The following is a 27,041-nucleotide window of genomic DNA, read 5'->3' on the forward strand; positions in this document are numbered from 1 at the left end:
ATGGTGGGGAAGCTGTGTCTTGATGACACGTCCGAACATTAGCATTGATGGGCATTCACCAGTTGAGCTGTGCGGTGTGTTCCGATACTCTCGTAGTAAAGTGCAGATGGCTTGCATGAACGATCCATTTGTAATGGAGCAGATTTGTAGAGTGCGTTTAAGGTTTCCCATGAAACGTTCTACCATTCCATTCGCCTGGGGCCACAGTGGTGTGACTTTGTGGTGTTGAAAACCTAGATGTTCTGCGAACATGGCAAAGTCATGGCTCGTGAAAGGAGGTCCATTGTCCGATTTTACTCTGGATGGTATGCCATAGTCAGCAAATGTTTTGTCCAGCGCAGGTATGATGGACTGTGCACTGGTCGAATGAACCAGATGTACTTCTGGGAATCGTGACATTTCATCAATGATCACACTTCATCCCACCTTCGTCGCCATTGTTGTGAGTAAACCAGGCATCAATGATTGTAGAGTATAAATCAATAAAATCATCACAGGCCGGCTCAGGCAATCAAACAGGAGCGGAGACAAAACACGTCTGACAGCTTTCTTTATTTCTTACGAACCCCCCACCCCGAGGCGGTAACCCCGCCTCTCGCACCACGTGGGACGTAGCCCACCTTCTACCGTCATGGATAGAGGACTATTCCTCTGAACATGTAGTGGCAATGGAGATAGGACATTACACCCAGCTCCAGGTCACGTGTTCAGGGACCGTAAAAGTGATTTTCTCTACCTGCATTTATGAAGAATTTCGGTGTTCTTTTCTTGTACGTGCTGCATCTTTTCTGTTGACTCAAACTCTCTCCCAGGGTCCTTGGCAGGGCTGGACATGCTGCATGCTCAGGCAGATCTGCTTTCCGTTTCTGTTTTTAGCTTTCCCAATTCATTTCAATGCAGCTGTTTCTTCCATTTTGCTTTCATGGCTGTTCATGGTCATTTCTTTTTCAGTGTCAGCAAGCATTTCATATGTGTTGTGTTGCACCTGGCTAATGTCTCTGTGGGTGTGTACAGCCATGTCACCTTTTCATGATTACTTTGGTGATGTTATCCGGGTTTGGTCTGTGGGGCTGCTTCAGTGGGTGGCATCCGTCATCTTGGGGGTATGCTTGGGGAGCGGGGGGTTTGAGACCCCCTCAATAGTCCCCCTTCTGGTCCAGCCAACCAGCCTGGATCACAAACTCAAAGCCCGTCCCCGCAGATGGGTGTCTTTTTTTCTCATACCTTCTTCACCTCCCTTCACCTCCCACAGGTCGCTTAGGCTCCTTCTGAGTTGATTTGTGTTCCAGGTCATCTCCTCTTCTTCACCATGCTCAGCTTCAGTGCCCTCTTCTTCCTCGGCTGTGCGTCCAGTTCAGGGCATCCATTCACTTCAGTGTCTTTCTGTGGCACCATCAAGGCTGGTGTGCTCAATGGCATTGGGTACATTTTATTCTTCAAATGGGTGGCACCTGCATGTGAGCTTCAGGCCCAGTGATGGTCTGTGGATATTGTCGCTGGACTTGGGGTCATTCGACTCACATGGGAGACAGGTGCACATGGCCCAGGAACATCATCACCAACCATCCTGGAGCTCTGGCTCTGCAGCAGTGCACATTTTCACACCACAGAGGGATGGAGACCCTGCTGGTGCTCCCTGGAGTAGTCGCTGGACTTGGGGAAGGTCGACCTACATGGCAGACAGGTGCCCATGGCTGGGTGGCTAGCGGCAGCACCCCCGGAGTCCTGGAGCATTCCATATGGTTATTTGCATGTAAGTATCTGCAAGCCTATGTACGAGATCTTCTTTGCTTCTTGCGGTTCTCCGTTGCTGCGATAAGATAATGACAAAATAATAAACGTGTAGACAGTATGTACATGTTACCATCCTCTAACTTATAGAACTATACACGTGTTCTTCGTATATTTGGGTGCGTGATTGTGTCCTGATCACGGATGGCACGTGTGCTTCGTGTCTGATGCAGTTCAGTCGTGTCGTCTCTAATGACTTGAGGCTTGGCTTCTCAGCACTTTTAATGGATTCTGTCCATGTAGTTATCTTTGGTTCCTTCTTGGGGGTCTTCGTCCAGTCTGGGTTATGTTCCCACTGCTCCTGGAGTGTAAGGTCGACTGAGAGGTTATTTCTCGCGGTATAGGTCCATCGTGGGTGCAGTAGGGGTTGGTATGAGCGTGTATGATCGGCGTCATATTGTCTTTGGCTCTTCTTCGGTTTGGAGTGGTTTTCGGGATGGGGCATCTTTCAATCTCCCCTCTTCATCACCACATTCGTTTTTCTTATTTTCAAATGTGGATTACATCTGTTTATGCCGTCAGCATCAAAATCCTGTGTAGCATGGCTCTGTTTTTGGCTCGTGGTATTGCTTGTTTTGTGAAACATTATGAAAATTGTGTGATTTCCTAACTAGAAGAGTCGGGGGTAATGTAGCGGTGCATTGATTTTCTAAATATTCACAGAAGCCATTACCTTACAAGTGCAAACATGTCCAGCACATACTATTTTTCTGTCACTTTTCCAATTTATCCCCAACTATTAGGAATTTTAGGTACATAGTTGTTGCCTGACCTGTACAAATAACCCCATGTTGAACTTGAAATGTTGTCTACTTTTCAGAAATGTGTGCCTTTCTGTGTTCCCATTGAGCTTTCCTACCCTCCTCTTCCATTCTGTCCAAGCATGTCCTCTTAAAAAAAGGAAAAAATCGCCTCCCTCTCACAAATCTGATGCTAACCTTATAAAAAATATGTTTTTTTGTTTCTACTTAATCTGTTCTTGATAGCTTGGGAAATGGCGAATTCAGAACTGCAAGCTATTCCTAGCTCTTACATGAAAACAAACCACAAGCTTCTTTGTACATAATTGTATTGGCATTTTCAGGAAAAACACAAAATGTGGCAACTTTTGTGTTACTTTCTCACACCACCCTATAGCAAACGACTGATCCTTGGTGGCTTTATGACCGCCTACATGTGGGAAGAAAAGGGTGCCAATTTGGTCGGGATATCACTTGTAACAAAAATGTTACAAGTGATTGAATGCAACATACCGATATGACCAAAAAAAGGATCAGCACTGGGAGCGAAAACCCTCAGAAATTAAGGGGTTAAAGATTCCGAAAGCATATGCAAGATGGAGCAACCAAGTCTCCAGAGGCCAAGAAGAGTAATAGCACCCAGTATTAATTGAATCAAATAGCACTAAATAAGAGAACAGAATGGACAAATCATGGTCTCCTCACACGTGGTGCAAGACCAGAAAACAGGGCCTATTCATAAGGCTCCAAACGAAGATAGCAATGTACCTTTGCTCCCTTAAAGGTTCCGGAGAAGAGAACAGCCAGCAAGGTCAACTACAAAGAAGAGACCTTGGCATACGGCCTAACTGATGGGAGGTGGTAGGCTAATTAGCCAAGTGGTCGTTCCCCATGCCTGGGTTTCATTTTGCTTACGTGCTGCTAAAGAGCCAAATGTCCAAGGTTGGTTGAGGGTGCCAACCAATCAGTTGGGCCTATGTGATGATGGACTATACATTGTTGCAGAAGCCACTCCCCTAATGTTATCCTACTATTATCTGTATTATACGTAGTTAGCTGCCTACTCAATATGGGGCAGCCAATGATGTTACTAAGACCTAAATAAACTATCGGTAGATATGCTCCCTTAACCTATCCCTCTGCTCAATTGGTTTTTACTATTTGCCACTTACAATGACATCATAGCTGATGTATATTGAGGTATAAAGACTCTATGTTAGTGAAACATACTCGAGACTGTGTGAGCTGCGACTTGTTATGCTTGTCAGATTTCCCTACTTAATTAAACTGATAATAAAGTAGTACTTTGCCATATTCTTTGAGTCTGTCCAGTTATTTGGGCATGAAATCAGTTATTATGGTAATCCCGTCCAGCACTTAATACGCTCCAGGTGCTATTGCAGAGGGGCTTTTTATTTCACAAATTGTTTTTCTTGTCTACATAATTTTATTTAATAAAAAGTTAACTAATCGCCTCCGCCCGAATACTTGTCCAACTATTCGGTATTTGGCCGAATACTTAATTCTACTATTCGGTACATCCCTAGAAGAAAGTTTAGCAAACATACACTTTCATTTTGTAAGTTATCCACACAAGGGAATATTAAGGAGCTTGTCTTTCCAATGCGATTTCTAGTAAGCGGTTTGAAATTCCAACAGATTCATTGAGTGGGAGGGAATGTTTGTCTGCAATGAAAAGAAGTAGAGAGATTTATACAGGCAGGAATATTATGATTCAATTTGGTTTTCTATAAAATGGTAATTTTATCCTGAGCACTCGTTCACTGTTCAACGCATGCTCAGGAAAATTCAAATGTACACATGCCAATGCGTGTGTTTTAAAATTTTACTTTCATAATAATGTCGGTATGACCATTGGTGTTGGAATTTCATAGATGCATAATCTGTGCACATTTTAATTGATTCAACTTCTTTATACTTTTATTAATAAATAGACCTTCTGTGCAACCCTGCACATTTCTTGTACTGAAAGGGGAAGGAGGTTGTTGGTAATCAGTATTATTAAATTGGGGGTCCCAGATTCATAGAAATAACTTTATTCAATAAATACAAATTCTGGATACATGGTTTGGGGTGGGTGGAAAATTCCCCAGAATTGGATGTCGCCTGATTGAAACATCCTATAGAGACCAACTTAATGCAAGTTGCCTTATTCTTTTGAATAAAGTTATATTTGTACCTACCTCACTGTTTATTTTTGCCCAGAATTATGGGGTGGGGTGTATATATGGGAATGTGAGATTGGCATGTCACATATGCCTGAGCCAAATCGATAAATAAATAAAAATTCCAAATACACAACACCATAAATTGAATTGTGTCATGGGTTTATTACACAGCACACTCCACCCAGGGAACTCCTTCCCCTACAATGAATGTGGTGCACAATAAAAGGCTTTTTATTTTTAGTATACTACGGATTCTTTTTGAGTAGGCCTCCAATCCGTCTCGCACCCAACCTCCACCAACACCCTGTGTCACAGTAGACTAGGAACCAGGCCGGGGTGTATTAATAAGATATTCTATTAATTTATTATTCAATGTAAAGGAGGATAATCAAAATGCAACAGCCACCAAAATTATGGCAACACAAATGCAATATCCTTTCTAGAGCGACTAGGTTGAAATAGACTGTTACCCTCGCTTTTGTTTTAATGACAAAACAGAGTAACAATTCCACACAAAGTGATAGCACCTACAGTTAAGCACTCCACCCTGCAACACTCACCCCGAAACATCAATTGGACTCCTTACTTGAAATGCAAGGAAGTGGAAAGGAGTGGGAATATAGGAGGAAAATCGGTGTTGGGGTGAATCCCACCACCACAATATGGGAAGCCAGCAAAGAAAGGGAAAATCCGTTTTGGGAGAAAAATGGAGGAATGGGATTTTTACTATTTCTCACAACTGTTAGGGGACAGAATAGAAGAAAATTCGTACTGGTTACACTTAGGAGACAGGTAGAGTTTTAAAGAATACTAATCAGCACACCAGGGAAAATAGAAATACAGTAGGAAAATCGGCTTTTGGGATATTCAACACATAGGCACACTAATGAAACCAGTTGGGGTTTAAACTGACAGATGCAAATAGGAATGTGTTTGGTAACGCACACTTTAAATACACTGACAAATTCGGTTTTTAGCTCATAATGAATTTAATTCTTTGGGGAAGCAATTTAGGACTATATGACTCACAGGACACTGGGAAGTGAGTGTTCATTTTGAATGCTAAGTTTCTCTATCCTGTGAAATACAATGGGGGAATTAATTGATTTACTTGCAAAAATACTAAGGATTTACACAGACAAATGCAGGGTTTTTTCAATGGGGATATGCTAACATACACATGCAAATAAGAGATTCTTCTATGGGGAGATGACTGAACTACATGGGAAACAAGAGATTCTTCTATGATGGGATACACTGGCAATGGGGAAATATTGGATGCACTGCTACAAAACATGAAGGGCTTATGCAATTTAGGGCAGGGTTATTGCTACTTACATAGCAAGCCTTTGTTTAAGGTTCCAGGAAGGCCAGCTGCATCTCAGGACACTCTGGAAAGATAGGACAGGGTTCTGGTCACTCCATCCTCAAAAATGTTAAGTTTCAGCAGCCTACTCTCCGTCCTCCTTTTCTGTCTCCCCTGTTTTTGTGTGTGTCCTGGGTCCTGGTACAGTCCCCCTTATATAGCAAAAATGAAATAACTCATTTTACAATCTAGGGCAAGTACCCTGCAATAATCCCTGTCACCAAGATTGGGACTGTTACCATCTCTCTCTCAATTCCCAGTCAGGATTGGTTTAGTGATGTTGGAGCAACATCTGTCTTTTCCCATTTAGCACCATCCTTTGTTCGCCTTTCAACTTTTTGACAAAAACTAGTTATGTATCATAACTTTATAATTATACTAGCAACTGACATATGAAACATATATTCTGTTTTAGCTGATCATGGGGGATTAGATAAGCCGACCACCAAATCCGTACGATGTAAGATGGCCATGTGTCACATTTTTGTATTTTCTTAAAAAATACAACAGTTATGATTATGTAAGTTATCAAGCATATTCCAAATTTCATTTTACACTTTTCACCAACTCTCACATTTGTCATATGTTCAGATCAGCCAGAAACGTAGTTCAACTGGTCATTAAAGTTCCCAGAGTCACAGGTAGATGCATATTATACCCCCAAAACCACCTGCAAATTACATGAAAAATGGCATAGAAATGAAATCAATCCTCAGTCTGATTGCTGCGCAAAATGCCCAAAATGAAAATAGTGTTTTAAATTAATTGGGAGTGTCTTTTGTTCAGTAAATGGGATGGCTGCTTCATCACCCACAACCATCTGTTCCCATGGGTCGGCCTGTGACCAGAGATTTTTATGAGTCTCTTTGAAGTTAGTGTGGGCTCTCTGAAGTGGGAGCAACAAGGATTGACACCCTTTGGTCATGCTTCAGCCAAGGATGGCATTCTCTTGATGTCTCAGCTTTCCTGCCAGTAAATCTGAAGGATAGTGAATTTTGACGCCTTCAGCAACATCAAATTTTATTGTGGGGTTATTAGATGGGAGGTGTGACATCCAGCTGAAGTGGGGCTTTTCATTGTGAAGTTCTGCACCCTGCCAGAACAGGTTTTTCCTGAAGTAAGTGCCTCTTCAACTGTCACTGGAGCTCTGTGCGGGAACCATAATAATATACCTTGCTTTGGTTCAACCCACACCTCCTGTTCTGCTTTCCTGACATTTTCCTGTGAGCAGTGACATCTTTTTCCATTGTGGCTTTTTAAAGCTGTTTAAATTTGTAAACACATGTGCAGGCCGTTTTTGCTTCCAATGTTTAAAAATCCTGTTTTCCATGTCACAGGATTCCTTGATTCCTCTTTCTTTTTTAATTAAACTGCTGTTTGTCCATGGATAATGACAGGCAGGCCCCTTTTCCCATGGCCCTTTAATGTTTCATGAACAACAAAAGAAAATGCCCGGTTGTTTTTGTTACAGTGTTTAAATTCCTGCTATTCACTTGACTGGGAAAGAAAAAGCCAGGCTGTTTTTTCGGTTGCTGTGTTTAAATGGCTGCTATTCATGTGTAAGGGACTTCTGGTTGTGGTCTCCAGTGGGACAAGTTGCTTAAAAAGCGCTGTGTCCCACTAGGGGACCAACTAGGGGACCAACTGCGTCTAAATTGGAAGTAAAAGGTTTCATAAATCAGGTCATGTGGACTCACCTAGGTTTTTCCTAGTATTCAGTATGTGGTCTGCTTTCTGTCAAAAGGATGTATAAACTGGGTCAATCACTTGTGGAGTCAGTTGGTTCCAGTGACTGTAAGAGGATACCATGTATTAGACGCTTGATGTTACTAATGGAAATATTACCCCTTCAAACACCTAGTTCATGCTTTTAATAAATTTGGCTGTTCATACCTCTCAATCGGGGATGTCTTGATCAATCATTCCTGTTCTGAATTGCCAGGAAGTGTTGTAGCATGTTCAATATAGATTGACAGTCATCATTAACCAGGTTATTGATTCCTATTTGTATAAATGCATAAGGCTTGAATTAGTGGTCTACGAGGGATAAAAATCCTAGGTGCATTTGAATTCACCAATGTGTATTTACATTGGTTCAGTACATGTCCCCCTTCTTACCTCTGTTAGTTCGAATTGACGTTTGTATTAATGGATTGTTGTTATCCGTGATATTCTTCACTTCTGAGACGCTGCAGCGGCTGTCTTAAAGGTGTGCCGGGTAGTGGATCGGCTTGCTCGTGTTGGCCGGTTTTCCGTTTGACAGTATGAACTGCTACTAGTGTTGAGCGGGATCGTGGGACGACTATGTCATTACATCAATTGAGTTATCTATTGATTTCTGTGCTTAACTCTCAGGTTTAGTTGTGTTGGCTTCTGTGTCCCCTGGTAATAGGGTAACTTGCGCGCGTTACTCGCATCGGCACGTTGCTAAGCAACTGTACCGTATGCCGGCTTTTATGCGAGTCATTGTGTTTGTGTGGGCGATTGTGGCTGCCATTTTAGGAGTGTTATTGTTACTGTGCACTATGCTAATACGCCTAACCTGGCTATTCTTTGTTATGATTTAACGTGCTGTCCTGCATGGACTCAAGTATTTGAAGAAACTCTCACTAAATTCAATATGAGTCCCAATAAGTTTTGAATTTTGTTTACAGTTGTATATGCAATCAATTACTGCGATCAACTACTGATTTTCCCCAGGGCGATATCTGGGCATACATTTATAGTTAGCAAAATACATTCACTAATTCACAAAAACAAGGATAATTTTCAAGGTACATAGATCACATAGATGTCTCAGACTTATTTTGCAACATAGGTGGAATATTTAGAGTTGTATGTACGATCAATTCCTGATATACCCCAGGGTGATATCTGGATATGCATTTACAATTAACATAATACATTCATTAATTCACAATAACAAGGATCATTTGCAAAGATACATAAATCACATTAATGTCTCAGACTTATTTTGTAAGATACATAGATCATATGAGTATCTCGTGGCTGCATGGTATCAAGCTTCTCAATCCAATATATTTCCCTCTGATGTAGAAGTTTGGTAAGATTACCCCCTCTCCTGGGTAAGGTGACATGTTCTAGGATTAGGAATTGGATTTGTGCAATTGTGTGCTTCTGTTCATTAAAGTGTTGTGCAACAGGTGATTTTGCCGATGACAGACAGATGTTCAAATTATGTTCTCCCCACCGGATTTTCACTTTCCTGCTGGTGAGGCCCACATAATACAAACCACATGGGCATGTTATCCTATAAATTACATTCTTGGTGTCACAGGTCGATGTGTGCATAATTGGGATACGGTATCCCTTGTGTGGATGATTGCCATAATTCCCTTTGATTATGTTATGACAATGGTTACAGTTATTACAGGGGATGGTCCCAATAAAGGTCTTCTTCTTTGTTTTCTTGTGACAGAAGTCAGACTTAATCAGGTGTTCACAAACGGACCTGCTTTTGCACCTCTACAATCTACTATCATAAATCAAGCCCTGGCATGGCTTGCATCCTTTCTCTCTGACTGTCATTCCCAGGTGGAACTTGGGTCCTTTCTCTCCGCTATTACTCTCTCTACTTGTGGTGTCCCCCAAGGAGATCTAATATATCCGCCTGGTGTTTCAGTGTCTACATGGCCCCGTTGGCCCACAAAATCTCTGCCTTTCCCTCCAACTTTCACTGCTATGCGGATGACACACCGCTCTCTTTCAGGCTACCCTCTGCCTCTTCCTCCTCCTCACTCATTCCTGTCTATCCGTAATTCAGTCCTGGTGTGCTGCTAAAGACCTCTGTCTTAATGCCAGCAATACAGAGATCATCCTCATCGGGATCCCTGCTCCCACTTTTCCACTCTCACTCTGGCCGGCCTCCCTTGGTCCTGTACCCCCACCCACCAGTGAGGCAAAAAATCTGGGGATCATCTTCGACTCTACTCTCTCCTTCTCTTATCACATCTCGGACATGTCCAAAAGGTCCCACTACCAGCTGCACCTCCTTAGAGGTATTCTACCTTTTCTCACCTTCCCCCGGAGGCTCATTGTCTCCAGAGCCCTGGTTCTAACCAGACTTGACTACTGCAACAGTCTCCTTCTCAATCTTCCTTCTTCTACTCTCCGACCTCTTCAACTTATCCAGAACAGAACCGCAAGACTTATCCTTGGACTCAATCTCAGGGACCGCAAATCTCTGGCGCTGAAATCTGTTCACTGGCTCCCCATGGCTGCAAGGATCAAGTTCACGACCCTCTGTATAGTCCACAAGGCTTTCTGGGGCCGGGCCCCTTACTATCTACAATGCTCTCTTGCCAAATACTCTCCTTCTAGAGCCCTCTGTTCAGCCTCCTCCAGCTATCTGCAGGTAAGCTGTTTCTCCAAACAGAGATTTGGGGTAGATATCTATCCTCTCAAGGTGCCCCCTATGGAACAGCCTACCTACCTCTCTCGGTCTTGAGCTGAACCTCATCAAGTTCCGGAAACTCCTCAAGACCTTCCTCTTCTCTTCCTGTTTCTTTCTCCCTCTACCCAGCTAACCTCCTTCTCTTCGATTGTTTCCCTCCCTCTGTCTCTTCCCCAACCTGCTCAGTTAGCTGACTGGTTGCCTGGTGCCCCTCCAGACCTTCACAGGTCCCAGGCTCCCCTGCCAGTCCTGCACTTGCCTTTGGGCCTCTGCACTCTGCCTGGCACTACTGCAATATGTTCCATGATAGAGGCAAACACTCTGCACTTAACCCTGGCGCCTGCTGGACTGGGGGCACTTGTCCCCCTCCACCTCCATCACAGTTCCTGTTCTGCGCACTTACACGACCTTGAATGTTCTAGGCCTAGCAAGTCTGTCTGTCCAGTCCTCCCTCTGTCTCCCCTCCCAAGCCTGGTCGGGCTTGAAATACTCATGCATAGGTGCACTGGATGACCAACCACCAAGCAATCTGAAACGCTCGCCAGACCAGTACTGTAATTTATTGATCTGTATGTTCCTACCCCCCGCCCCCACTTCACTAGTATTTATGCCTACTGGTATTTATGCCTCTGGCCTAGTATGCTAGTTATTGTTGTTATATCATTCGGAATCTTCAAGGCCTAAGAGTGACATTGCCTTGTTCCCTTCCCGCCTTGAAGCACTTCACTTGTGTATAAGCGCTTTACAAATAAACAATTACTACCATTACAATAACCGACGGTGCAACAATTCCCATATTATCAGTCTCTAAAAGATGGAAGGCTGAGTTGGCCCTTCTGGGATGCAAGCTTATGACCTGCAGGTTAGACAAAGATCTTCTCAGCAGACGCTAAACCCACAGACCATAAAGAAAACTGTTTTTAATAAGCACTTACACATGAGCATCTACATTAAAGCAGAGATAGGCGATTCGAGTCCAGGAACGTGGAGCAAATGGGAGTATTGCTAAAACACTGACATGTTGTCACAACTGTGGCAGGGCTTTTTACTGAAAGAAAGAATGCATATTTTGTTACAACGCAATCTGAAAGAGGATTTTTAGTATGTGACACTGTGTTAAACAGAGCATGCACAGTAAAATACACATGTGTTTTGTACAGATCGATAGTCATGTAGGCAGGTAGATTGTTCTGAGAACTGAAGATAATGTATATCAAAAGAGAAGGTGCAAGATGTCTTTCCTGCCTGAAAAATAAGAGCTCTTCTATGCTACTTTGTCCATCTGATTCTTTCTTGGCGTTAGTAGTCTTGTAATAAGTGTGATTAATTATTCATCAGCAGGACCCGTGTGAGATATGAAAGTGAAATTAATGGCTCACTCGTGCTGTCTACTGTACGTCTGATATATTTGCGTACACAACCTCATTCTATGTAAACAATATTGTTTGACAGGGGAGCACACTGCATGTCCGACTGTCGTTTATCCAGGCACGGCTGCATTTGTTTGGGTAACTTGTTTTGTTGACTCACCTTAGCGTATTGATAGATTTAGTTAGCCAGACTAGTAAGGTTTTAGCTAGGTTGCTATGGCAGCAGCCAGACTGAGCTGCAGCATACGGCATAGATCTTGAAGGCCATTAGGTGTTCTCTGTGTGGAACGTACCATGTGAGTGAAGCGGAGGGAGGCAACGACCAAATACTGCTTAATCATGGTAACTTCAAGAGAAGAGACGGGGGCAAATTTTACGCGAGCCACACCCATATATGCAACAGGGCTGTGGGGGGCGCTGAGAAAAAATATCGCGTGAAAAACAGAAAGGTTTGCTTTTCACTTCGGCAAGGGGGTGACTTCCCCGTCCCTGGTTGACATGTCGCACCCCGGAGCTGCATAGTTTGAGCCCGCCTGCACGTCCCAGCAATGAAGTTATGTACATGGGGCGTGTTTTAATTTGGTTATATCTAATCATCGCAGCAGCCTGGGCTTAAGATGGCGGCATTCATTATTCACCCATGTTAAAACCGCACCAGCACTTTGTCCAGCTCGCTTAGTGCTGCTTCTGCTTCTGCAGCTAACACATGGCATGCTGCTGCTGCAGCTGAGAGTCCGGCCCCTTCGCTGCTGCTGCTTCTTGCCACCCGCAAGACACGCATAAGGTAAGATTGTAGGTTATTGTAGAGTCTTAAATGTTGCGAGGTGAAATACGCGATCTATTGCTTTGCTGGGGTTGTGCAGGGATATCATTTTCGGCATGCAGATCCGGCACAGTGCGGTACGCCGGAGTTACAGCGTTGTCATTCTCGAGAGCTCGGCATTTAAACAGCAGAAATCTGATTCGCACCGCATCCCGCGGGTGCCACGTTTCCACCCCGACCCCCGCAGCAATACACGGGGGCTTCAGAGCCATGTGCGGTGTCCCCGCTCGCGCAGAACCTTGCGAGATGCCTCGTTTCCTTCAATGTCATGCCCTTATTTCATATTATCCCTGGTAAAATCACGCGCCTGATTAGAAACCAGCGGCTTGTTTCATGATGTACTGTTAAATAATGCGAACGGCAAGTTTGCACTCATAGGCGATTTTACCCATGACTGGCAGCATTTTGAAAAACGCCCGTGGAAGATGTTTGCTGGAGGGATAAGGCGACTTGTTTATTGCCCAGTCGACAAGTGAGACGTTTTTTGAGTATTGAGAAATATGAAGATTGCCCCTAAAAGTGGAATTCTCCCTCCTAAATGCAGAAATGGCATGCCTGGTCTTGAGAAATTAAAACGTACTCTTCTTTGAGCTTCTGTTGTCTTTAGTCCAGTTGCTAAAAATGTACTTTGATGGTAATTCCAAACTTTTTACTTGCATTTACCTTTCTAGGGATGTATAGCCCTGCTCGTCGAGGCATTGTTTTCATGTTCTAATTTACAATACACCATTGCTTCCATGCTATATTTCACTGTGCTCAGCACACACGTCTCTGATAAACCATTTGGCTTCAAATAGATATGTTTGTATTCCATGTTACTCCTTGAATAGAATTGTTAAACACGCCATTCTCTCACGCGGATAGGATTCAAAACATCTGCACTCCGAGTTTACCATTTTGTATGAATTGCTTTTTCGTCTCCATTAAAAAAATGACGGACCGTTTGTTTCCAGTGGAAGGTCAAATCTATTTGGACCTGAATTCACTTTCCAACTTTCGAATGTGACGTTTGCGGTAGAGTGGGGGTGGGAGGTGCTTCTTGGGCCGCTTATTCAACTTTAAGACACTTGCGAAATGGGAGTTCGGCTGGAGTCTCGCAAAGTAATGTACATATGTGCCCCTATGCTAATAACGGAGTGCCATTGTAGTCTCCAGTTCTCAAGCGCTTTGTAAATACCAGCATAAACTACATGCGCGGCTCTGCGAATATTACTGTAACTGGAGAGGTTGCATTGCCCTCGCACGTAGCGCATGCGCAGTGGGTGCGCCTGTGTTACTGCACTGTAGTCTGCCTGGAGACAAAGAGCCCCAGCCCAGGAAAGGTAATGTTTACTAAGTAGCATTCTTCAAACGTTGCTCATTCCACGCTTAACTGAGAGAAACGCGTATAGGGGGAGCCCTGGGCACCGAGCCCCGCCTGCACCGCACAGGCATTCCGAGCACGAGGCACCCCGGCTGGGGTTCCCACCTCTGCCCAGCTGTGTGCTGCCCACTCCCACTCGTGCCAGAGTCTGGAAGACTGTCCGTTGTCTGGAATATTGAGGTCCAGCTTTCGGCTGCACATCCTGCTACTCAGAGATGGGCAAATGGCGGGCAGTGACAGGAGTCGATCTGATTACAAGTGCCCGGATGATGAACTACTTTGATCAGAAACTAATTAGGCGCAGGGAGGAAGAGTTTTAGAAGTGACCCAATTAGCTCCAGATGTAATCCCCCTATGGAGCCATATGACTTTTCTCTGAGGTAACTAGTGGGAAGACATTATATCTAAGGTCATAAATTAATTATCACGAGACACGTGTCAAATTGAATGAGTGTATGTCTATTGCAGCCCCCACACAACCCGTAACCTACAATTGCCTTTGTTCTGTAATTCCACTTACTAGGTTGGGTAACATTTTAGTATCAATTCGAATACAGTTTCAGCGAAAAACGATTGAGGTGCGGGAGCTCAGTGGGTTAATGCCCCTGTTGCCAAATCATGTGTGCATAAAGCAGTTAGTCGTTTGACCCCCCCCCCACTCCCCACGGGTACTGACCCTTCCATCCTACTTAGGATTTTTAAGCGTTGACACTTTCACAGCAGAACATATAACAAGTTATTAATATGATAAAGTAATAAAAAATGAATTTCCTTATGAGAGATTCTGCCACTGTCTGGGTATAGCTGTGGATGGTTGCAAGGAGCTGCAGGGCGGGGCAGAGTAGAAAGGGCTTGTCAATGCTTCTGGCATACCTCATTGCAGAAGAGAGAGGTTTTCACTGTCCGGGGAAGGGGCAAGGCCTGGTGGCAGTATTAATGGGATCTTTCAATGTAAAAACCAGAGTGAAGAGGGGGGCGATGCAGACTGGATTAATGGGGCACAGACTGGCCTGCAGGGAATAGAGTTGTGTAGGAATGAGGCATGTGTGGGTAATGTGATATGCACACGCACGCAACATAACATATCAGGATTGGAGTGTTATAGCAGAGCGTGAAAACCCTACTCTGGGTTCGCAGCATGAGCTCGAGCTGTGTGGCTTTGGTTCAGAGTTTGGATTCTAGTGATCCTAATGTCCCAGCCCCTATCAAACGCTTTGCGTGACCGGGAACAAGATATACCCGATACTATGATATAGAACACATTTGAGCAGCGTCTGCTCTTAAAATGCAACACGCCCAGTAATGGTGAGAATGGGAGCTCCGAAGTTGCGTTTTTTTGTAGGTTGCCATAATAGACCGCCTAGTGTTGATCCCTACTCCGCTTCTATTTGACAACGTTGTGCACCTCACACAAAATGTTCCTCGGGATGCTTTCTCCTCACTGCGGGCAAGATTCGTGCTGCTGATGACGCATTTCAGGAACTCGGCCTTCCAGATACAAAGCACCCGCCAACAAAACCAATCGCTGAAGCTTTTTTTTTTAAGGGAGATTGAAGTTGGTTGTTGATGTAGATTCCCTACAGCGGTGGCTTACTGCTTCGAGTTCTTTCTTCGTATTTCTGTTGTCCTGACTTAAATTCTCAGCTGCCTTTTTGCCATCTTGTGGTCCAGCCCAAATCCCGGATTGTGCCTTACTTGGTGTACATGTTTGGGTGCATGACAGTTCATTTTGAGAGCACTCGGAACTGTGTGCAGTGTAAAACGGTGATTTTTCTGGAGGAGGGGCTCCCGTTCCCACCGCCTGTCATTTTCTGGCCATTAATCAGATTGTGAGGAGAGGCAGCTCGCATTTCATGTTGTCTCTCAGCAAAATCTGACCTCTCCTATAAGCAGGCCTCACCACCAGACCCCCCCAAAGAAATATGCAGTTTTTTTTCTTCCACTGGTAAATATCTCGGTCATGGCGAGTTTAACCCAGAAAAGGATTGGATCAATGGGGTGGAGATCCCTGCGCAGGGTTCACCGCTCTACCTCGCTAAGGATATATGAAAGGAATGGTAGTAAACTGTCTCGGTGCTCAAAGCAGGAGCGATAAAGGCTGGGGTTTTTTAGGGATAACGGGGAGCAGAGGCGTAGCCAGGATTGTCTAACAAGTGGGGCCTGAAGCGAATGTAGTTGAGCCCACTGCAGTGACATTAGCACCTGTAAATGCCCACACCGCTGTTGAGTGGGCAGTTACAGGTTTTTGGTGGACTTTGCCCACTCATGCCCTACACTGTCTACGCCTCTGCCGGGGAGCTCGGCAGCAGTTAGTTAGACGGAGAGCTATAGTTGGAAAGCTGGGAAGAGTCTGTAAGGCCTTCGGGGTGGGTAAGCACACGCAGCGGAAGAGAGAATGGATAGATTCATGAAGCATGCCGTCAGAACCTGCCTGAGGCATGTTTGTGAAAGCAATAAGGACAGTGGAAGTTTGGAGACCAAACGGTGAAAGAAGACGAGAAGGCCCGAACTAGCCCCTCTTGCATTTTGGCAACATAGCAGCTGGCATGCGAACCATGCCAGTCTGCTGCCCCAATAGTTCACCACATGACCACCTTACCTAGGCAGTCTAAGGGAGGAATCAGAGTCTACTTGTAACTCTCTTCATGCCTCTGTCCCGTAAAGCTGGTTAGGTGGCTACTTTTCACCTAAACATGTTATCTATTGACAATCTAAAGGCCAACTTCAGAATTCCAAGTCATAAATAGAAGCTCTTGTTCCCATAGATCACTGCAGAAGACTGCAGCGTAATTAAACACATTTTCCTTTAGAAAGGCGACCTTGTAGCATATCTCCTATTGTGCCAGGTGTCCTCGTGCCAGTCCAGATATATGGCTCATTTGGTAGTGATTGCAGCCTTTTAGCCAGGCACAGCTAGGCATAGTGCTGGAAATGGAACTATTAACTGTACGATCCCACCAGCAGTGGGGGGAGGGGGAAGAGGTTGTTCAGGGGAAACTCGACATATTTTTCTCAGCCTCCCCATGAATAAACCCTTTTACCTTTCAGGAGATGAATTATTAACACCTGCAAAATAACCCAAGAGGGGAGGAGCTTTTGCTATAATGTTGCAAGCTAAATTTAAAACATGCCCCCTTTTTAAACCTTCAAAAGATGAACTCAAATATTTTCTGCTGAGTATAATCCTAACAGGCATATTCCCAGGTGTACTGACCAGACATTCAAGTGATCTTGTGACTAAGTCTTTCGATTGTGGTCCGGACGACATCGGTTCCCTGACCACATGGGCTTGAATCCTAGCTTTGTCAACAATACCAAATAAAAACATTTTAAAAGGGTGCAAATGGATTTCTGGGATCCAGAGAGAAATTTTTAGCCAGATCTGGGAAAATATGTCCCAATGACCAACGCTGGCTGTAGGTTGATGAATGAGTGCATTGGCCATGCAACACTGCACTTGACCCGTTGAGTCATTCTGTCCCTAGCTGAAGCTACTGCTAGGGACAGCAATACAATGGGGCTTTAAGTAGCAGGAGTCATCTTGTGCATTAACAGCTCCAAGCGCACATCAGGACAAGGACAGTCCATCAAAATTCCCATCGGTCAGTAAAATCCAAGCGATGGATCTTACTGATCACCTGACAAATCAATACCACATTGAAATCCCTTTGGATCTGTTCACGCAGAATGTGATGCTCAAGATGAGGTGTGTGTAATGAAGACTTTATAGCCTGATGTCATGGTATTTGGGAATCCTGTGGGCATGGTTATATCCATTTAGCTAGTCCTTTCTGCAGCATTGAAGACCATGGTCTTTATGATTTTATTGGGGCCTTTTAGCTCAGGGGAATGAGATTTGACCTACTCCTTTTTATTACTTCAAGATTCGACTAGCCTCAAACTAGCTTCTTTTTCTTTTTAGGTCCTCTTGAAACTCATAACTTCCCTTCTTTGTTAATGTTTATCTAAAGTCCTTGGCGGCAGCACAGAGTCTATGTTGACATACAGGCATATCGCACAGTACTGTTACTGCCACATACCCCAACAATCACCCAAATGTCTATGAGTCACTCGCAGTTAGTGGGGCATATCTGGCGGCAATCTAATGACCCGGTTAGGCCGTTGCAAACAAAACTATTTCTTAATTTAGGCAGATGGGTCAGTTGTAGTTGAGAAGTGGGCTGTTGCATTCAAAGCAAATAATGATAGGTTCATATAGTAAAATAGACAGACTACTTGGGCCATGTCGAACACGTTTATCTTGCCACTCAGTGCACAATGTAAAACCATTGTTGCCTCCACTTTCAGTAATACCAGACTGGAGCATGGCAATGCGCTTAACTTATTATTATTTTTGTTTGCATTTATGTAACGCCTGAATCCTGGGTATCAAGGCGCTTGAGCCAAAATAAATGGTGAACAGTAGAAAACAGATAAATCATAGGTGGAGTACATGGTAGTGAAAGTGATTGGTATTTGTTAACTATAACTCAGTTTTCTCACATGCAGCCTTCAGGCTTATTATTAGAGTTGGGGACACATCTCACATAGTTTTAAAAAGCTCAACTGGTTTACTATAATATGCACAACACTTTGAAGACACTATAACAGTTCTTTGCTGGCTTATCATGAGCGGTCATTGTTTTTATCCAACACGATTAATCACTCTGATCAACCTCAAACCTGTCCTTCAAGACTAGCACCTACTTATCCAACCCAAGCAGCATGCCTTAATTGGGGGACGTTTCTGCAAGAAAGACCTCTCTTTGTGGGTTGTGTTTCAGTTGCCATAAGGCATGGAACAGCACTTTGGTCGCTGAAGAAGGGTCATGTTATGTGATAGAAACCTCCATTGCGTAGCTATCATAATGGATTGCAGCCTCTTGGCACTTTCATGTCATTGCAGGAGTTAGAAAAGAAGAGGGTTCTAAAATGATCTTAATGGAGGGAATACAATGAAGCGCAAAACACAGGTTCGAATCCCGATCCCGTGCTTAGAAACCAAACTCTGGTACTAAGCATGTTATAAAAAAACAATTATAATTATAATACATGAGTGATCAGTAGATTAAGGTTATGGAGCTTGGATGCTTTGTTCTGTAAAATGGTCATGGTCAAGGGGGTTTTCTTAAGTGAGGTGGGAAGCAGTGTGGCACTGAAGACTTTGGGTCTAGACATAGTTGGGTTTAATGGGTTGGTGTTCATCTTCTGCATTTGAGCAATCTTCTGGTCTGAAGGCTTAGGGTGCAATCTCCATGTCTTTCATCATCTGCCGTTGGGCTCTTTGGAAATCTGGGGCGAGGGGTAGGGGCCTCTGGAAACTGATCATCAAGGGCTTGGTTTCCCAAAACAGAACGGTCCTCCGATTCTTTTGAAGGAATGCAATCTTGAGAGGGTTCTGTTTAGTCGGTCCAAATCATTTCAGAGGGCTGAGCACATTTTTTGTGATGCCTTTTTAAAATGTTGTACTGGTGTGCTGTGGGGGCTGGATGATGACTTAAAGTGTTTGCGAAATTGAGCAGTGATTCAGTGGGAAGCAGGGAAATAATTGGGAGAATGTAACGGTGCTTATGGATTGGTGTAGCAAACGTGAGCCTTTGTTAATCCTTTACTCGTGCTTGGTTAAGTCTCACTTTTAATTTTGAGTCTGGGTGTGGTGGTCACCCATCTAAGAGGATGAAGACAAGCTACCACATGGGAGATGTCTAAAAACTAAAGTGCCTATGCAGATCTTATGTCTCCCTGTCAACGTTCTGCAATAAACCAGAGTAATGGTCTGCTATTTCTGTTTCACATAACAATTGTCCAAATGCTCAGAAATGTTTGTGGGCCCACATAACCACTAAATCAAGGCCTTATTGAACCAATATAAAAGTGACCATCTTACATCAGGCAGTACTTGGCATAAGATACGTTTTATCTGTGCACTCAACGTACAAGATATTAACATTAGGAATAGATGAGAATGTTTGATGCTTTGACGCTTCAGCCCTTTGCTGAGGTAGATGCTGGGCACACGAGCATCACTGAAAGCTTGGGAGCGATAGATCTGCAAGGGGATATTGGAAATCACGACTCGGATTGTGTATCTGCTCCAGAAGTAGACACTAGTTTGATTTTTGGCAAAATACATGATGCTTAACAAATTGGTCGATTACAGTGGGGGATGGTGTTATGCCCGCATGCCCTGGAAAGAGTAGAAGTGACTCGGCCTTAGTACACAGTGATGCAGACCTAGCCAGCAGTGGCTGATCCATTCTGCTGTTGCTTTAAGCTGGCCCCTGGTTCTTGGCATGGCTCGCTGCCAGGCCATCACTTTACCTAACAATAACCTGGGTATCATCAGCACACGTGTGGGTGTGAACTCTGCCTTGGAGTCACACGTCATGTATGGGCTTGATTTCATTGTCCCAAATGAGTTAAGGGAATGCTGCATACTAAGTGTGTCCCTTCTTATAAGGGTCTCTGTGCTCTGCTGATCCTGCACAGGAACAAGGAAAGATGGCCCAGGCTCGGAAAGAAGGGGCTTGCATGCGTGTTGGGTGGTCGCCCATCATAACTTCTGTGACACTGAGCAGCACAGTGCCAGATTTTGATTGCCACCTTCGCCCATAACCACTTCCCAGAATGGGGTTAAGAGAAGGGATCTTTATGGCATTGGGGCAACATAGACTACCCAAGAGGGACTGACACGATCCATATGGGATTGCCCACCACCTTCTTAGGGGGTAGAGGGGGCATCTGACATGATGAAACGTATCAGAGACAGATCCCTGCGTCCACATAAAACGACCAGCACGTCCAAGCAACCGTCCCACACCATATACAACTACCAACAACATGCCACCATAGGAGGGTACAATTCAGAAACTCCTGTGATTATTGACACTTTCAGAATATCTACCAAGGGCTGCAGGGGTGCCCCTCCTTACAGTTACTAATGGCGAGTGATCTTGGGGGCTTGCGGCGACCCTGGGGGCAGGAGGGGGGGGGAATGTTTGGTATATGTTGTTGCAGCCTTTTTTAAAGATGCCCTGCGGCACGCTCTACTGTACATACCTGGTTCAGGATAGCCCACAGATCTTTGCCTCTGACATGGGGCAAACGTGTACATTGCAAGTTTGGAAACCCTCTTCTAAGCAGGTACACACATGGGCACATTACATTGTGTATTAATATTAGCGGCTGCTATCACAGCGCCTAGGCGGGGTAGCATTGCGCAATGAAGCGCTTTATTTGTAAATCGATTTGTTCAGACAATGAATGGTGGACACGGCAATGATACAAGTGAAGGGCCAGCGATACCCTCAGCGCCATCCAGGAGAGCATAACACGAGGCTGCAGCGTGACGCGGGCCCTTCATAAGGACCAGGACAGTACAACACCACCTAAACATGAGTTACCACCACGTGCGAGATGTACAGCACCAATGACTGAATGGTGTACACACGTGTTATTTACCCCGTGCACTACATTATGTGTAAGCCATGCACTGAACATTCCAAGTGATCCCAGGCCATTCCGCTAATTAGACTGCATTATAAAAGTCGGACCTATTTAAAATGGCGCTGTTTACAGTGACCTCTGCATTTATAATGAGGCCATACAGTAAAGTGGATCCAAATGAGCAGCCTGTTTGGTTACCCTTAGACCCAAGCACAGTGATTTTGTTTGCACATGAACATGCAGGGCACATCTAGCTGGCAGGGACGGCCTGCGGGCCTTTCAACTTTTTCAGCCCATTAGGGGCCTCGCAGGCTCCCCATCAACGGCCCCATGTATACAGAAGTGTTATCACCTCGTTGTCATTGAACACTGGATCCTCCACATCAGCCACTTACTGACAAAGACGGATTTGTAGCTTTTTGGTGCGTATTTAGTGTTTCAGCTCCCTGCTGGCTGGCGGTCTTGTGATAACCCCGCTGTATTTCTTAGTATGCATTATAACGTTTGCACTCCATGGGTGCCTCAGACTGTTTTCCGCTCGAGCAAGGTGTGGAGGGAGGCGCCATCATGTTGTAACGGGCCACCACACATCTTTAGCTGGGCCTGCTAGCTGAACTGAGATCTTGGGGGCTGCTGATGGCAGAAGTGTCTCACCTGTGGCTCTGTCCGCGCGCCACTAATCCCTGTAGCAGCTCTATGTGAAGTGCAAGCGCAGCAGAAACAGCGCAGTAGTAATCTCTCTCTCCCGTGCATGCCCGCACCACGCCCAGCCCCTCACGTGCCTCACGTGTGGATGCCAGCTGTGCTCTCACTGTGTTCCCCTAAACATTCTCTCAGCTGCGAGGCCAGGCGATGAGAGCGCGCTGGAAAGCGCCCTAGGCGTGGCTCTGTGCGCTCTACTCGTGCAAGCGGCCAACCTGCTCCCCTGGGGTGGGCGATGCAACTCCTGGAAGGTCACCGCATCAAGGCTGTGATCGTCGGCGATTAACAAACAGCACTCCTTGCATCGATTATTTCAGGAAGGAATGGGCGTGGACGGGTTCAAATAAAACCGTATTCACCCAAGTGCTTCGATTTAAAAAAAAACATCGTTTGCTTTATTTATATTAAATGTGTTACTCGCTTCTTTGGTATCTTTTGCCCGGGCAGACCTTGCTTTCGGGATGTGCGAGCCTGCCCTGAGTGGGCCTGGGGGTCGCCGAGGGGCCAGCCTGTCGCCGAATGATGCTGCGCCATGCCAGGTTTCGCAACGAAACTGCGGGGTCCTTACACATTGGAGTGGGCGATGCCGTTAATTGCAAGCAGAACATGAGGCCAGGTGCGGGCATACTGCCTGGAACTGCTAACTTGCACTTGGGATAAAAGACCCTTTTTGAGAGCAAGGATGAGCTGTGATGCGGGGCAGGCTCCGCGTTTGTTCTCCGGCATCGGCCGAATGGCTGCTGAAGGTCACTTTGCCCGGCCGCGCCGCGCGCGAGATGAAGCGCTGCGCAATGGCGCATTCACTGCCCTTGCACGTGAACTCTGCTCGGAGTGGTCCAATGCAGGAAAGACACCCTGGAAGAACAGAATCGCGGGCGGCAAGTAGCCCGTTGGTCCACATCCTCTGATTCATACTATTGGGATACCAGTATATTTAGGGCCTGATGTACACAAATGCTTTAACATGATATGTTATTTCATTTGTATCGTGCTCATACACCAGTGTTTCAGAGTGCGAACACGGGAAAGTCCCATTCAAGACGTTTTGGTACATCTCAGAGCGTTTTCCTATGGGATTGCACCATTATAAAAAGCTTCTGTGAATCAGGCCCTAGTGCAAATGGTGCATAGACACCACTATGTGCAGCACACTGATGTAGTGCAGGAGCACTCGTGATACTGGTGAATTCATTACTTCCACCCTTGGAGAAATGAGTAGTACCACTTATTGAGGCCCACTCATGGGAGGTCCTGTGCTCTGCTGAGTAAATCTAAGCCCTGCAGTCGCCCCCAGGTTTCGACTCTACCTGGCTCCTGCGGCCTCAGCCACGTACTTGGGTTGAGGATTACGAAATCCTTAACTCAAGACTAGACCCAACCTACAATTTCACCCTCCCTACCTGCACCACCAGCCACCACTCTGTCAATTCTGGAATGTCTCGGAAGTGGCTGCAGAACAAACTGGGGGCCATGCAACCTCCCAAAAGGGCTCAAGTCGAGGGTATTTGCGGATGGACAGAGTCCCCCCACTTTTTTAAGGAGTCCCCCCATTTTTTTCCAGAGGGCACCTAGCTATGCTAATTTCTGGTGATGTCACATTCCATTGGTATGTTAATGAGTCCCCCCACATTTGTTTTAGGACTTGACCCCTGTATAAAGGTCTAACTTGAGCTACATTTTCCAAACTAAATATTGTACCATTTTTATTTTGTAATTATGATCGTGAGCCAGTGCTTATTTTTGGTTAGTTCCCTTTATTTTATGACAGGACCACTCGACATGTCGCTGCGGCCCAGTAGAGCCGATGATCCTAGCTGGCGAAACACAAAGGACAGCCCGTGTATTCTGCAGTGCAGACTGTGCCATGCAGGCGATAGGAAAAGAAGTATCTTCACATGGACTCAAAGATAGTGGACCTCCTGGTCTCAGAATTGGCTCCCACTGCAGACGGGGTTCTCTTTGTAGACACTTTGTTAAAAAGTTCAGTAGATCTGTAGGTACTTGTAATGCTCTCGACAAGGACCAGGTCTCCATTAAAAGAGTCATTGCGAGTCATTGCGCCCAGAGTTTTCATTAAGGCCAGGCCAAGAGGGAACTGTTGTCTGTCTGTTTCCAGGGTCTGAAGAATAGTTTCCACTAAGGGCATGAATCCTATTTTGGCTTCCTGCAGGCTCAAAGACAACCAAACCCATTCTTCCTGTCATGGGGCTGAGGAAAAGGCAGGGGCAGAGGAACGACACATCACCCTACAATGAAAACTGGTGAACATTTAAGGCACCAGTGAAGTGCCAGAAGTGGGCAGGAGAGTGGCACACTTTTGGGAGGAATGGAAGAATATTTCTACGCCCCCTGTGTCCTGGAAATGGTCCAGGGCTTCCACAGTTTTGGAACAGAAAAGCCATTCCACCCTCTGCTGCAGCTTTCCTTCTCCGGGTAGGAACAGCAGATACATTACGAGTTGGCGCCACTAGCTTTAGAGTGCTTAAAAACCCCTTCCTTCCCACAGAGGGTTGCATTTATAAAGAATATTATCCTTGTGAGAATGGAGCAGAAAGTCTGACCGATAATAAATCTTAGGGGCTTCAATAAATGGATCTGTTATGGACACTTCAAGATAGAGGAGGTGACTTTTTGGTGCACCTCGATCTGAAGGGAACTTAGCAAACTATTCCAGTTTTCCCACTTCGCAGGTGGTTCTCCAGTTTTCTTTCCGACCCATCTGGATTCCTCCCCCCCATGGGGCTTCACAAAGATCAACAAGCTGTTGGTCACTGCACTGAGTGAACTGGGTGGCTGAATTATTTACTTGGACAATATTATCTTCATGGCTCAAGGCAAGAAGGCCCAGAGTACACAGCCGCAGCACAGCTGTTGAGTTTAGGTTTCTTGGTAAATCGAGTGGAATCTCAGCTAGAGCGATCTCAACACCTAAGGTGTCTGGTTTTCAGAGTGGATAACTTAACTACTGCACTCTGCCTGCCCAACCCCAAAATTGAGGCGATCAAGAAATAGCTCAGGTCTCTCTTGGTGAAATAGATGGTTTCTCTGAGGGAATAAGCCAGACTTGTATTTCTGCTTATGGCATCAACTCAGGTGATGTATACAAGGACACTTCATTACTGATACTTCAAAGATTCAAGATCCACTTCTTGCATAGAAATCTCCCTTATGACTAGGAAATTCCGTTGACGGAAGAAACAAGGACTGATATGTCTGGTAGGTTAGACCACATGGATGCTTGGAGTCGACAAATGATTTTTGGTTGCTCCCTAGGACTGGCAATACAATAAAATGCCAGCGGCTCAGGCTGGGGAGACCGATGTAGCCTGCTCATGACAGTTTGAAAACTTGGATCCGTAGGAGCTCGAAATTCATATAAACTAGTTGGTGCTCTTGGAAAGCTTTATAAATCTGGCGCTTCTGGCTTCAAAGACATTTTTAAATACAAACAGATTATCTTCCCAGCTTAACAAATACGGTGAAAGATTGGAATGCAAGGTATTTGTTGGACTACAGCGACTGGTGTCAATACCAAGAATATTTTCAGGCACAAATATGATTTGATGTGATAGATGTGCACTCATCTTTTTGGATGACTTTAGTGTGGTTCCCAGCTCTATTGGGGACTTTTCACTGATTCCCCAGTCCCTCCTCCCCTCAGCCCTTTTCTGCTTCAGGATCCTCTGGGTATTCTCCTCCTCTGATTCAGTCCGAATCATTGGAACTAGTGGTATTGTGGATTTCTGCAATCTTGGAGAAATCCCGGCCTTTAGGTTATGCTGCCCAGGTCATCAATGAGTCCTGGATGCCAGGAATGGCCGTGCTCTATATATTCCAGGGCAACCTGGCAAGACCGGTGTCTGCTTCGGAGGATGTGTTGCTCATATTGGTAACTTTCTGTCCCACTTAGCTGTGGAAGGGAAAGCATACAGAACAATCAATGCACACAGATCCACAATACCAGCCAACCACCCTGGAAGGTTTTCCAGAAGAGAAAGCTCCTTTTAGTATTGCTAATTACTTATTATTAAGTGCTTAAACGCCCCCAACCTATATAGGTTACTCTTTGGGATGTTAATAGGGGGTTGGCCCTGTTCTCAAATTGACCCAATAATAAGAACTGTCCTTGAAGACCCTACTAGTGAAACTGGCAATGTTTCTTTGCATGATGTCCTACAATGGCAGCCCAGTTGTGGAACTCCCTGCCTTCAACCCTGAGAGTAGACTCAACCTTCTACAGCTTTAGGAAGGAAATGAAAACATGGCTCTTTACCCTGGATGTATAATTTAGCTGGCATCAACTGTTGTAAATATAACCACTACATGTATATACTATGTAATGTAAATATCTCTGTAAACATCTTTGCTATGTAACCCTAAGAAATGTTTTGTAATACTCCACTATATGTATTGTAAATACCTTGCCATGTAACCAAAGTAATGCGCCCAGAAGCCCAAGGGCTTGGTGCGCTATATAAATGAAATACAAAATACAAATACAAAATAATCTCATATGTCAGAGCTCAGGATATTGATAACAATAGATTTTCTCTGGAAGAGATGTCAATTCATATTTCCAGGAGGACTAAGACAGAAATTCAGTTGGTATCACACCCCACTTTCCCAGATACACACACATCATGTGTTGTTAGGTGCCCCAAAGTTGAGGAGGTGCCGAGTTGCAACATCAGCCATCTTGGGAACATCAACTGCCCATAGCCCACATTCATTCTTTGGGGCACAGTCAACATGTCTTTGAACGCTTTTTCACTAGAAGCATGCTTGGAAGACATTATAAAATCAGCAGACAGTTCTGGGGAATCCGTGTTTAAGAATT

The 27,041-nt window shown here is 44.9% G+C and overlaps 1 protein-coding gene across 2 annotated transcripts in view; it reads left to right on the forward strand.

The window, feature by feature from the left end:
* Positions 1-12,334: 12,334 nt before the first annotated feature.
* Positions 12,335-27,041, forward strand: part of MBNL3 (muscleblind like splicing regulator 3) — a 690,269-nt gene continuing 675,562 nt past the window's right edge. The window contains exon 1 of one of the 2 annotated variants that reach the window (XM_069612838.1): positions 12,335-12,654. The gene's annotated coding sequence lies outside the window, so the exon portion shown is untranslated. The remainder of the gene's footprint in view (positions 12,655-27,041) is intronic. The other variant, XM_069612839.1, reaches the window with a different exon arrangement.

This window comes from Ambystoma mexicanum, chromosome 5p (genome assembly GCF_040938575.1).
Source record: "Ambystoma mexicanum isolate Mex_15411 chromosome 5p, UKY_AmexF1_1, whole genome shotgun sequence".
In the NCBI taxonomy this organism is placed as follows: domain Eukaryota; kingdom Metazoa; phylum Chordata; class Amphibia; order Caudata; family Ambystomatidae; genus Ambystoma; species Ambystoma mexicanum.